The sequence below is a fragment of the Vulpes lagopus genome, chromosome 12 (genome assembly GCF_018345385.1).
Source record: "Vulpes lagopus strain Blue_001 chromosome 12, ASM1834538v1, whole genome shotgun sequence".
NCBI lineage: Eukaryota > Metazoa > Chordata > Mammalia > Carnivora > Canidae > Vulpes > Vulpes lagopus.
The window spans coordinates 63579093-63592712 of NC_054835.1; positions in this window are offsets into that span (position 1 = coordinate 63579093).

Consider the following 13620-nt stretch of genomic DNA (forward strand, 5'->3'; position numbering starts at 1 on the left):
CTATTCCTGCAGTTATAAAAGTGGCCACAGTAAGTCTAAGTTCACACGTAAGGAGCTGTCACGGAAGTTTTAGATGCTTCCAGGAGAGCTGCTTAAAGAGAGCAGACTCAGAGGGAAGGGGGTCCTTTTTTTTTGTACTTGTACTTTCTTTTCCAGACCTACAGTGAGGATATAAGGATGGAGATCCAGCCGCCATCTTGGGGAACATGAAGAGGGAAGCCATACAAGAATGGCTAGTTAGGATATTCTAAAAATTCCTGAGTGTTATATTAATGGTCTTCCTTTAAATGAGAGACATACGAACTTCCATCATGTGTAAGCCACCCTTATTTGGGATTGCTTATTATACTCATTTAATTTCAATCCTAACTAGCACACACCTCGCAAATGATTTTTTAAAAATGTAGTTGCCGTCTTCCCAGTGGACAATTGTAGTAGTTTTCTACCTGCATCCAGTGCTTCCTATGCATGCTGCCAGATTGATTATTTTTAATCTTGGCTCTGGCCATGCTGTTGGCTCAAAAGCTTCCCATAGCTTACTTTTGCCAACATGTAAAACCGTCAACCTTCAACTGCCACTAAATATTTTCCGTAATGTTGGATTAACCTATCTCGCACACTTCAGCTTTCTCCATTCCTTCCACTCACTCTACGTTGTCACCAAAGTGAAGCATGTCTTTATTCCACCTGAATTCCAGTTAGGCACTGCCGCCATATCCATGGCCTTTTCTGACCAACCTCTTACTGTGCTCATCCTTTCCTCTACTACTACAGCATGTTATCTGTATTTCTCCTGTAGTCCTCCTCACATTGTACCTAACATTCTGGTTATTGGTATACATTTCTTTTGAGAATAGGTCCTATTTTATTTAGTTTTGAATATCCCATAGACCTTCATACATAATGAGTGCTCAAGAAGTAGTTATTAAATAAATGGATGGGTAGATCAATAAATGGTTATTGGCCATGTTTCTTTTCCAAATCCTCACTTCATCTCACACGCTGATTCTAGCAAGTTTGTTCTTCTTGGGGCTACAATAGAATATTTGGTTTATTTCTTATTAATCACTTTCACTGTATTTCACTGTGATTCCTAAATAATTTTCTGAGATAGCATGCAATTGAGTGTTCATAAGTTTACTTTTCTTCTCTCATGGAAAACCCCATTGCACTGTAAAGAATGTGTGCTATTGTATGCTATTTGCTTGCTTCTGTTGAAAAAGAAGAAATATATTTTTAAAAAAAGAAGAAAGATAAAATTGAGAGGAGAAAGATAAAACTGAGATTTGTGCATGAATTTCCAAAGACCGTTGTGGATTCTTGGTATTTTTTTTTCAAGTAGAAGAAAAACGTTTTTTTTTAGTTCTTATTCCTCAAAATAAGAAGTAGGATGTTTTCTCAGCTTACTTTTTTCCCCTACTTGTATGGTTTTGTCCACATGATTTACCTGTAACCTCAGTGCTTACAGCAACTGGTACTTATATGACACATTACAGACAATCGAACATCCAGGCTCATCTGGTCTTCACAGCAATCTGGTGAGGTAAATAAGGTGGAAATGTATATCTACACTTGAAGAAGAGAAAACTAGACCTCTGAGAAGTTGTAATTTATCTGAAGTCACATACGTACGAGTGACAAAGGATTTGTGTTTTGATTTCCAGTCCAGAGTCCTCCTTTGCCTTTCTATCTTCTTATTCAGTTTGCAGTGAACACTTTCCTTTCCTCTGCTTTCCTTTTCTCTTTTCTTTCCTCTTCTTCTTCCCTTGCTCCCTCCCTTCCTTCATTTCCAAAACAAATGATCACATAATCATTAGTTTAAATGAACTAAACTTATGCATATCAACTATATCTGTTTTTATATAGAACTTATTAAATAAGTAAAATGTTTTGCTTTTTTCTTTTCCTATTTTTAAAAAACTTTCTCATCACTTTCCGTATGCCACTACCATCCTGGTTCCGGGCACCATGGTCTCTCACCTGGACCACTGTAAAAGCCACCCAGTCTGCATGTCTTCCTATTTCTGCAGTCCGTTCTCTAGGTGGGTGTGATCATTTTAAATATGTTATTTTTTTAGTAGATCATTCCAAACAATTTTCTAGGCAGAGCATAATTTTAAATATCAGGTCATATAATTCCTGTTTATAACTCCCACATGGTTTAGGGTTGCCAGACAAAACAAAGAACTCCCAGTTAATTGTGAATTTCAGATAAATAACGCTTAGTATTTTGGAAATAAGTATGTCCCAAATATCATACATATTTGTACTACAATTATTCAGATAATTTTCTTAAGATTTCATTTTTAAGTAATGTCTACACCCAATGTGGGGCTCAAATTTACAACCCTGAGGTCAAGAGTCATACGCTACATTGACTGAGCCAGCCAGGCACCCCTCCGATAATTTTTTAATATGAGTTTGTCCCAGATACAGCATAAGGCATACTTCTACTAAAATATATATCACTGTTTTTCTGAAATTGATATTTAAATGGGCATCTTCATTTATATTTGCCAAAGCTGGCAATTTTACATGATTTTCTCTTCTCTGAGAATAGAAACACCATTTTTACTGCGGTCCACAAGCTGTGTGGGAAGCCTCCCTGACCTGATTTTGTCTCCTATTACTTCTCCTTCACTCTGCTTATTGTTTCCTGACAAGTCAGACATTTCTGCTTAGGGCCTTTGTTTTGGGTATTCTTTCTGCCTGGAAGCTACCCAAATCATCCTTTTTAATACTGCAAACCCTCCTCCCCTCAACATCCCCAATCCCCCTTACTTCACTCTGTGTGTTTCTGCAGAGCTCTCCTCTCCTTCTAGCATCTATATTTATTGGGTATTTATTGGGAGGGCTTACAGTTTGTCTTTCCTCACTCGAAAGAGAGTTGTGCAAATGTAGGGGCCCAGGTCCACCATTGTGCCCCAACGACCTATGTAGGTGCCTGACATATAGAAGGGAATTAGTATGCGCTGAATGAATTGCTAATGAAATGTGAGGATGCACAAGATGAAAGTCAAAAAACTGCACAACAGTCTTCTATGCAGTAGGGAGATGATTGAACATAGGTAGTCATGGATCAAAAAGAAAACCTAAAGCATTGCATTATGTTTATTGCTTATTCCGCAGATTTATTTGTGAGAAGAAGGTATGTTTTTACCTAAGATACAGACCAAATGTTTTTCTATTAAATATGATAAAAACCAGTCTGACTATTGTTACTTCCTAAGTGCCTCATTCCTTTGTTACCTGTTAGTTTCTGTTGGCTTTTTAGGACTGGAGTGTTTTTTGTATGGCTCTGTTGATGTCAGGACAATAAGAATATTCAAATGAGAAAAGAGGACAATGCACTTGCTTGATACTTCCACTGTAATCTCCTATTTGGAAGGGTCAACATTTTTGTTTTTGCCAAGGGTGACAGAACCATCTGTACTACACGTTGCACCTTTCAGCCCACTCTGTTGGTGCTCAAATATATTTGTACCCAGAAAACATTATTCCTGCCCTAGATTTTAGGTCTTAGTCCTAACGATTAGACAAGGTTCTTTTTTTAAAAGTTTGCAAAGAAAATTAAAGTTTCCATTGTGGTGATGAGGCACAGAGAGAGAAAGGAAGAATAATAATCGGTCTGTTTCTTATAGAATGAGGATAGATCGTTATGTCTCTGGGACATAGATGATACACTTACGAAAGGTCACCCCATTATTAGGGGGAACTGAGGTGTGCAGAAGTAAATGCTGGCACGTCCCATACCTTCTTCCGGTTATCAGATGCTGGTGTATAGACCATAGCTGATACATTCTTTATTATCACAAATATGCAAAGTAGGTTGATGAAACAAGTCTGGGTGAGAAAACAGAAGAGAATCGGTTAGGTGGAAAAATGAATGTTTCCCTTCCCTGTTTTCTCAACTTGTTGTGACATTATTAATTGTGCCTGGTAGTTAAAACAGTCATGTAATATAAAATGGGAGCTATGGGAGAAGGTAACGGAGCTGGGGTCCTGGGCCATGAGAGCTCAAACACTTTCCTGGCATGAGTGATTAACTTCTGTAGGAAGAATTCTACACTCGCTGATCCTTCCCAAACCAAATAACGGTACGCTAGTGTTAGAGACAATGGGGAGAAAAGGGACTTTCAGACCTGACCAACTTAATAAAAGCCTTTTATTTCTCTTTTCAAAGGAACATATATCATGTTTTCCAAATCTGTGAAGTTCAAGTTATAGTTATTTTCATTTATCAGAAGCTCAGAATCATCTAAATTAGTTTTCTAGATAATTATCTAAATTGGACAAGTTTAGATTCACATAAATAGAGTGAATGGTATAGGAATCTTAAATAATCAAAAAATGATCATCATATATACCTGAATCTCTATTCTCTCGCGTGTGACTTTTTCTCTTCCAAGAAAATTATCTGTTTATTCTTTTTTTCTAGGACAAAATAAACCTCATAGTTTGATATCATCATGAAATGTTCTTTGAGTGGCCATAACCACAATTATTTAAAAGTAATATATTTTTCACATGGGAAAGCCACATCTCTCAGTCACTTTACTGGAAAAAGGAAGGCCCCTAGATGTCTATAACTTAACAACTAAATTATAATACACATAAAGGATGTGTCATAACCACATTTCATTTGAGAAAATTAAAATATAATTGGAGAATTTAAGGGAGACTATGTTGATTTTTTTAAGAGAAAGATTAAAGATACATAGAAACAGGTTGCTTTTTAATAAACAGAAATACCTCCTTCGCCATGAATACCCTTACTCTTACACACACACACACAGGTAGATACAAAGAGAAGCATGGAGAGAGACAAATTGGAGAGTAGAAGTTTAATGTACTTAAATTAACTACCCAGTAATTACAAAATAGAATGCCTTACTTCTGGTTTCAAAATACGTTGAGCTCTATCAAGTCTAGTAATAAATTCTATCTAGAATGGCCTTTAGGAATGGTGGGAAGGATATGCTGTTATACTCAACAAGTATCATGAGTTCCATTGTTACCACCTATCGCATTCTTGACCTTGGGAAACTACTTTATAAACATAAGTCTCTGTTTTCCAGGTTATAAAAAGGAACAACCAATTCTTGCTTCACTCTAAGCAATGCAGTTCCATTGGTGTTGAAAAGGTCAAACTAATTCTAATAGAGCTGAAATAGTTCTAAACTACCTAGTTAAATAGACATATTATGATGTGAAGAGAGTGCATTTAGGAGATCTTTTAAAATTGCATATGGTATAATGTGCATGTATGACTAGCTCATTAGTTGGACAAGACAGAAACATTGGATTATGGAGAAATCATAATTTGCATAACTTATTTTGCTGCTGCTTCCATTATGAATGATTATATTATTGACTATCTGGATAGTGAGAGTGACACAGGAATTGCCAACTTGTGCTTTAGCCAAATAAATGAACAGGTTCACCTGTATCATACAATGAAGGGACTGTGTACTAAGATGTCACGAACATGGGAAATACTCTCGTCTAGTCCTTGTTCTAGTTTTGTTTTTGTTTTCTTCTTCCCATGCTGCTTAACTGTAAATGAACCCAAAAAGGCTTGGTTATCATCTTCCAGCTTTGTCTTCTCTGATAGTGCAGCTAGAACTGTAGTCACCACTGTGGCTGTGTGCTAGAGGCTTCTATGCATACCCCTGGTATGGGTGGACAGGTAGGGGACCTCTCTTCTGCTCTCTTTATCCCTCTCTCTGCTTATGTGCGTTCTGGTGGAGAGTGTTGGTTACACCTACCATTTGCATGTACTTGTTTGGAAAGAAATTTAGAAAAGAACTACCCTATGAGTTCATCCAGATAACCTGAAAGGTCTGTGTTTGCTTTTCAAGGCACATTCAAAGGATAAAATGTTGCTACATGTTCCTTGGTGAAATATCCTTTGAGAACTTCATGGTTTGGTGTTGCCATGGTTTGATATAGATTCCATAATCCTTTTTCTCCTTGACCTTATTGCCATTTCATACCGTTATAACCTCACCTTGGTTCTTGTCTTCTGGTTTTTCACTCTTTTTTTTTTTTTTTAACCACCTCTCAATACCTTGTTTCTTAAGACCTTTTATTACTAGGACTGCTACACAATCATAAATCTAAGTTTATACCACTAAGTTTAGGAAGGGGCTTGTGGGTCTCTAAGATACTTTAGTTTCTAATGTTATTTCATTTTCATCTCACCAATAAAAAAAACTTCTTAACACAACTTTGCTCAGCGGAACTATGGGTAAAGTAATTATGTATCCTGTTTTTCCTTGAATAGTCCCAGTTGAATAACAACATTCCTTGGTCTTGGAATAACTATTAACTCCCTTTTTGACTCTAAATTTTTTTCTAGTCTATATGAAAAATGACATGGTCTCCTAACTGTAGAGAAAATGAAGGCAGTTAACCTAATTCACATTGCCTTATGAATGACTACAAAAGTCATACTTCTCCTTCACACAAAGAACTCTCTGGAATCTATTCTAATACGAAGACAAAAGGATTATCTCTGATACTTTGATTAAACATTGAACAGAGTTTCTGGGGAAATCTGAGTAGCGAAACAAAAGCATATTTGATGGTTAGGGATAGGAATGTGAGTATATATTTAATCTCAGATGTGTTCCTTGCCCATGAAAATACTGTTAGAACTCCAGATAATCATCTATGTGTCTTATCTTAGTTGAAACTGTCACTTGTGACATTTGACACTTTCCTACTTGAGACATCCCAGGACATACAAAATGAATCAGGTCCACTAGTAAGACTTGCACACTGCTTCTGGGGAAACCTCTTAACAATTATTCACATTTTATTATAACATGCTCCTTAAGCAGTATCTCCCAGTATCCATTACTTTAGATAAGTCATTTGTTATTCATTTTTAGTTTAAACAAAGCATTACTTATATTCTCTCTTCAAACAGTTCTGATTATAAAAGCAGAAGCACTATGGGTATCAGAGAAGAGTATATCTAGGTGAATAGCTATGCTTTGTAAGTGGTACACTGACAAGGGCATAAAAGGCATTGAAAGTGGAAATATTTTCTCCACAAGGAAAGGAAGGTGTGTTATGGTTGTATTATGTTCATAAAATGTTCATTTCTTATCCAGAATCCAAATAATGTGAAATGACAAATATATGAGCAACGTTTGCCCTCTACTTTTATGAGAAATGGATGGATAACATCAGAAAGTAGATATCAAATCATTCATTGGGTCTGTTTTATTATCCCTAGAGAAATCATCTGATTTCTCATCATCTCTTTAAGTGTACAATAAAATAAGAAGTGATATTCAAAAGGATAAGCCTATAGCACTGAAATATTTTAAGTGTAAAATATTACTGAGAATCCAAAATGTGCATGTTAATACATGATATATGATTTAGTAGAATAGTTCCTGACACATAGTAGGAATGCGACCAAGGTATTGAAAACTAAACAGTCCTGCGCTTAGGGAATTTATGATCTAACAAAAGGCCTTGAGAGAATACACTATACAACAGAGTGAATCCAGGGTAAAGAGGTATCGCCTCTCTCATCCCAGGCCCATTTACAGATTTCACAAAATAGGTAAAAAGAGATACGTGATATTAAATTTAATAATGTATTTTATTTAACCTAACATATCCAAGACATTATCATTTCAACATGTAATCAATATTAAACATATTAATGATAATTATTTTACATTGTTTTGCATTGTTATACATGTGTTCTCATAAATTGCCTCCTAAATTGTACATTAACAGCATTTCTCAATTTGGTTGCTAGATTTTCAGTGATTAGAGTGTGTTTAGGATTATGTTTAGTAGAAAAATAATTGCATAACATTTAAGCTTTTATTTTTTATTTTTATATTACTTTATTTTTTAAAGATTTTATTTACTTATTCATGAGAGACACAGAAAGAGAGGCAGAGACACAGGCAGAGGAAGAAGGAGGCGCCACGTAGGGAGCCCAATGCAGGACTTGATCCCAGGACCCTGGGATCACGACCTGAGCCAAAGGCAGAGGCTCAATCATTGAGCCAACCACATGCCCTACATTTAAGTTTTTAAACACAAATTCAAACAAATTAAAATTTTAGATCTTGAACTGCAGGAGCAGCACTGAGAGTGCTAAGAAAACTGCCGGTGGCAAGTAGCTAGAGCAGGGCTCGAGGCTTGGGCCTCCTGTCTTTACCTATATTTTCCATAACAATTTTATTAGAAAAATCTCTATTTGGGGAGGATCTCCGGCACTTCCCAAGCCATACGCATTTAGGTGTGCACATTATTTTTGTGTAAATGGGGGAAGGGAGAGTAGCAGAAATGAATAAATCTACATTTGAACATAATCCACTGGATAATGCATTTAAGGCCATGACTGGATGACTGGCTCATGGGCCAACTCCTTAATTACAAAGCATCTATTGAGAGATAAGAATTTTTGGAAGATCCTTTAAGACTTATTACAAATAGATGATTTCAATTATTTCCCAATAAAAAAATAATTGAAATTTCTAGCTGGGAGCTTTTTGTTTTTAAAAATATAACTTATTTATTCATGAGACACACACACACACACAGAGAGAGAGAGAGAGAGAGAGAGGCAGAGACACAGGCAGAGGGAGAAGCAGGCTCCATGCAGGGAGCCCAATGTGGGACTCGATCCCAGGACCCCAGGGTCACCCCTTGAGCCCCCCATGCATCCCTCTAACTGTGAGGTTTTCTGGTATACCTGGAGCATTCATGAAAAGTGAGACCAGTGTAGAACACACTGGGGATGTGGGAGGGCCTCGAGCATCATGAGCACCTAAGACAAACGCCAGAAAGGCCCGACACACCAGCATATCCGTGCCCTTAAGTAGAACAAGAATAAGCTGCAAATGTAAACGTTGGCTCCCTGGGAATTGGAGCCCAGGGCTTATTGTGCTCTTGGCTATTTTTGCAGCTGATGAAGTGAACGCAGTGGATGGTAATGAGACAGACACAGTTCTGTCTGCAGTGCGAGCACCTATTCAATAAATGTCCAGTCCAGACAGATGAGGTGCAAAGGCAAGATGTGCCAGGTCACCAGCTTGCACGAGGTCTGACGGGTGTTGCCATGTGAACAGCACTCTGGCGGAGACACTTGGCTGAGGACAGTGACTGTTTCCTGTGAATAAGACACAAAGCTTCATGATACGTTTTGGAGCTAACCCCAGTTAAGACCACTGAAGAGGCCTTGCGCTGCTAACTGGTTTGTTAATGGGTGTCAACGTGGATTTGATGAATTTGAGGATATTTTAGTGCACACCTGCAGCAGATGGCCTTTGCTTTTCAGCTGCTCCTATGATTTAGCTACAAGTATTTTAAATCCCAGCTGTCAGCCCATAAGCAGTGACCGTGAATGTGAAGATTCACAAGCAGCATTGCCAGTGGCAAGAACACGCTTGCGGGGGTCATCCTGTTGTGGGGAAAATGACTCAGCTGACCTCTTTGCTCGGGGTTACTTAAAGATGTCAGAAGAAATTGCAAAAAGAGGGCAGCTTCATCCATTCGATGGTACTGCCAGAGCCACGTAGAGATCTTCTCTCCTCCCGAGAGTAGGACTTTTGCAAAATAAATCAGTAGAACACTTTTATATAGTCACTAAAATGATACTAATTTTAATCCTTTATATTTGCGTAACGTTTTGTCAGTCAAAAATATTTTTACATCCATTATCTTATTACTAAAATCTCCCTGAGTGGTAAACAAGGCAAAAGTGCTATTTCTTTTTATTACTTGAAGAGACTGAGGGTCGGGAGGTGTTAGGTAATGTTTGTGCATATGTGTTTTTGATGATATTCAAGATGACATCTTAAGTAAAATCATAGGGGTAATCAAACTAAAAAAAAAATTCCCATTTGGGTAAACAAATAGGATTTAAGAAATTGCTCTCAGAGAGATGTCAGGTGTTTATTTTCTTTTGCTTGAGACTTCTGACCTTTTGATGCAGCGGAATGAAAAATAGCTTAAGGGTGATGCCTAGAATGGGGAAGAGCAAAGCCCTACCCCTCCAAAAATGGATCATACTATCTGAAGTAGAACCGTCATCAAAGCAACCCTTGTTTCTCAGTAATAGAATCACTGATGTTAAGCTGGCCTACGGTCATCCTGGAAAAGACAGTATTTCTCATCTTTCATTACACTAAGTTCTGGCCAAAGTATTGTGAGCAACTTCCAGATAATGTCCTGAGTGGGATTATACTAGACAGTCAACAGAAGCTATTCCATTTCTTCCAAGCATTGAATAAATTAATATAGAGAATTAGGAGCTTACTCCATTACTGGAAGAGCAAGAGAAGCAAATGTCAGGGAAACGACTAGTTATTTTCTTAGCTTGAAGTAACAAATTGAGTGGTTCTTAAGAGTTTGCTAGAGATATGCTGAAATTGTTAAGACTCTGGAAAACTCCCACCAATTATCTCTGTCAGCAGTAGCGAAGTGAGTTGTTCATAGGACTCACTGGGAAGCCGCTGTGAGTCACAAACCTGACAAAATATCTGGTTATAATTGCCTCCAGAGATTATGATCTTTGCTTTTTTTCATCCTCTGAATCTCAAGTAAATGCCTCTCATTGGAAACCTGTAACCTCATAACATTGGTAAAAGGATTGGGGGGAATGTAACAGTTCATTTCTCTTTTGTTTTGAAAGGAAACTTTAGAATGAGGTTGTGGTGCTATTGGCTTGCTGACAGACAGTCCAACACAGGCCCCCCTTTTTGTTCAACTCAGCATCCACAAATGGTATTTAACTCATATTAACTTCCAAGTAAAGACCATAACACCACCGCACTCTGCCTTCCATAATATAACTCCTCTTGCATAAATGGGGCTATGCAGAGGCCCATATATCACTTATCCACCTTGAGATTATGTTCATTGTTTTTTTAAGCTCACTTACCTTTTCTTTTGTGATACTGTAATGGAAGTATTGAACTACAAGGTTAACTATTATTAGTACACCTATTAGAAAGGGAATGTGAAAAGAAAAAAAATCAGTTGATGTATATAGATATGCACATGTCGTGGTCAGAAGTAAAATATGCATAGCTGCTAGTGTCCTGCAGTTGTAGGTTGTGTTTAAAACTTTTCTCTTGGGACGCCTGGGTGGCTCAGTGGTTGAGCGCTTCCCTTCGGCTCAGGGCGTGATCCTGGGGTCCTGGGATTGAGTCCCACATCAGGATCCCTGCATGAAGCCTGCTTCTCCCTCTGCTTGTGTCTCTGTCTCTGTCTCTCTCTCTTTGTCTCTCATGAGTAAGTAAATATTAAAAAAAAAAAAAAAACAACCCTTCTGTCTTGACTATTGTTTCCTTTGTCATAAGTTATCATCTCAGTTGGTCATGGTTCTTTACTAGGATCTAATCCTTACCTATTGAAATGCTTGTGGTATTTGTCATCCTGTGAATACTGCTTTGCCATAGCTTTTTTTTTTTTTTAATCACTTTTTACTACTGAACATGGGAGTGCTGAGTGGTGCTCCTATAATTTTAGACTCTAGATATACCTCTCCACTATCCCATTATCCCGTGGTAACTATTTCCTTTTGAAAACCAGAACAATCACCCTGGCCAGAAAGTAATTCCCTTATTTACCTGTAGACTTAGTGGCATGAAGAATCCAAAGTGATCTAGTAGAAATTTCAACATCCATTTCAAAGAAACTCTTGTTTAATCCTCTGGTAGAAAAAAAAAAAATTCTTCTTTGGAGAACTTAAATTTCTAAAACCAACAGATGAAATAACTATTTTCCTAGTTCATCATTAAGGATACCAGCTAAGGCGTCAATCACATTTCTGCCTTTTGATTCCCAGATTCAAGGTTCCTTACTATGGGGGAAAGATCATGACCTACTGGCTACTATTTATAGAGCATATGGGTGTTATCAATTGACAGGGCCACTGAGTCCTCATTTTTCATGAGGCAAGTCCAGAGGTGTCTAACACATTATTACTTGAGCTTTGTTGTTGTTATTGTTGCTTTTATTACAATCTAATGCTAACTTCTACATCAATGCTGATTTGTTGATATCTTCAAAAACTTAGTCCTCTTTTATGTTCTCTAAAAAAAACCCATAGGAAATCGGTTTTTATTTTATTTTTTTATTTTTATTTTTTTAGGAAATTCATTTTTCAATTTCTATATTAAAATTTCAGGTGAGCATTTTGTTGGCCTATGTTATTAGTGTGGTGAAGGGTACAGAAGGGCATTGTTATCATTTAGAAAATTTTCAAATTATACATTCTTAAGTAGTAAATTTCCCTCTGTATCCTGAAAAGTTTTGGAAAAGAGGCATGGAGTAGCATGCTATATATATCATATATATATATATAATATATATATCATATATATCATATATATCAATTCCATATATATATACATATATATATATATCAATATCAATTCCAATGAGAGAGGAATAACAGAAAAGGAAGGAGTTAAAAGTAAATGAGCATAACATGAAAATTATCCTGTTGTTTGTTTGGAAATCAATCACCACCCTCACTTAAGAGCCATGGACGTAGCATTTATTGCTCCCTCACTTCATCTTCTTATCCATACCTACATGCTCATGATTTTAAAATCATATCTGTGTCCAAATCTATAATCCTGACCTTTTCTTTGAGATCCAGTGTTTTAATCTGTTCCTAGACACATGGACCCCTTTATTATGTACTTCTAATTAACTTTGTAGGTTGTTGTGACGATACTATGACTTAATACTCTAGTATGACAATCAGAGTGCTTTGCATGGTGGCTAGCACACAGTACTCAATAACTGCTAGTTAAAATATTGCTAATGATAGTAGATGCACTACCTTTTTATACCATTATCAAAACACCCGGATATTCCACGAACATGCATTTAGTACGCATTTAAAGTTCTATCTTTTTACTCTATATTTTTACATAGAGGCCGTGCAAGTACTTGCAAGGATGTAAGTTGAAGTTAGCACTTCTTGGGCAAACACTAATGTTTGGGTCAGGCTGTCTCTGAGGGTAATGAACATATTACATTTTCCTTGTAATTATGTTTTTCCTCATTTTGCAAATCATATTTGAAATAAGAAAGGTCAGGACTGAGTGTCTTAGCATAACAAGCTCCAAGCCCAGGTACACTAATTTAAAGTAATAATAGTTAACATTATTCTTATGTGTGTCAGGTACTGTTCAAATTATTTTAATAAGTGTGCTCATTTATACTCAGATTGCTCATATGAGATAGGCAATACTGTTATTCACATTTTATAATTGATGAAACTAAAGCACAAAGGGGTTATATCAATTAGTTCACGTTCTATTAGATTACCTCCAGATTTAGTGCTTTATTACAAGAGCCATTTATTTAGTTCATGATTCTGTAGGTCAACAAATTGGTCAGGATTCAATTGGAAAGTTCTTTTGTCATGGCTGGGCACCCTGATGCTTCTGTGGTTAGTTACACATGAGAGAAAACAGAGATATTTTAGTAGGAGGCTCTGCCCCTGGGGGTTGGGTAAATGTTGGCTGGGATGACAGTAGTGATGGAGTCATATGTCTCTCATCAGCCAGCAGACTGCTCAGGGCATATTTACATGCTAGCCTGGTAGACAAAAAGAATTAA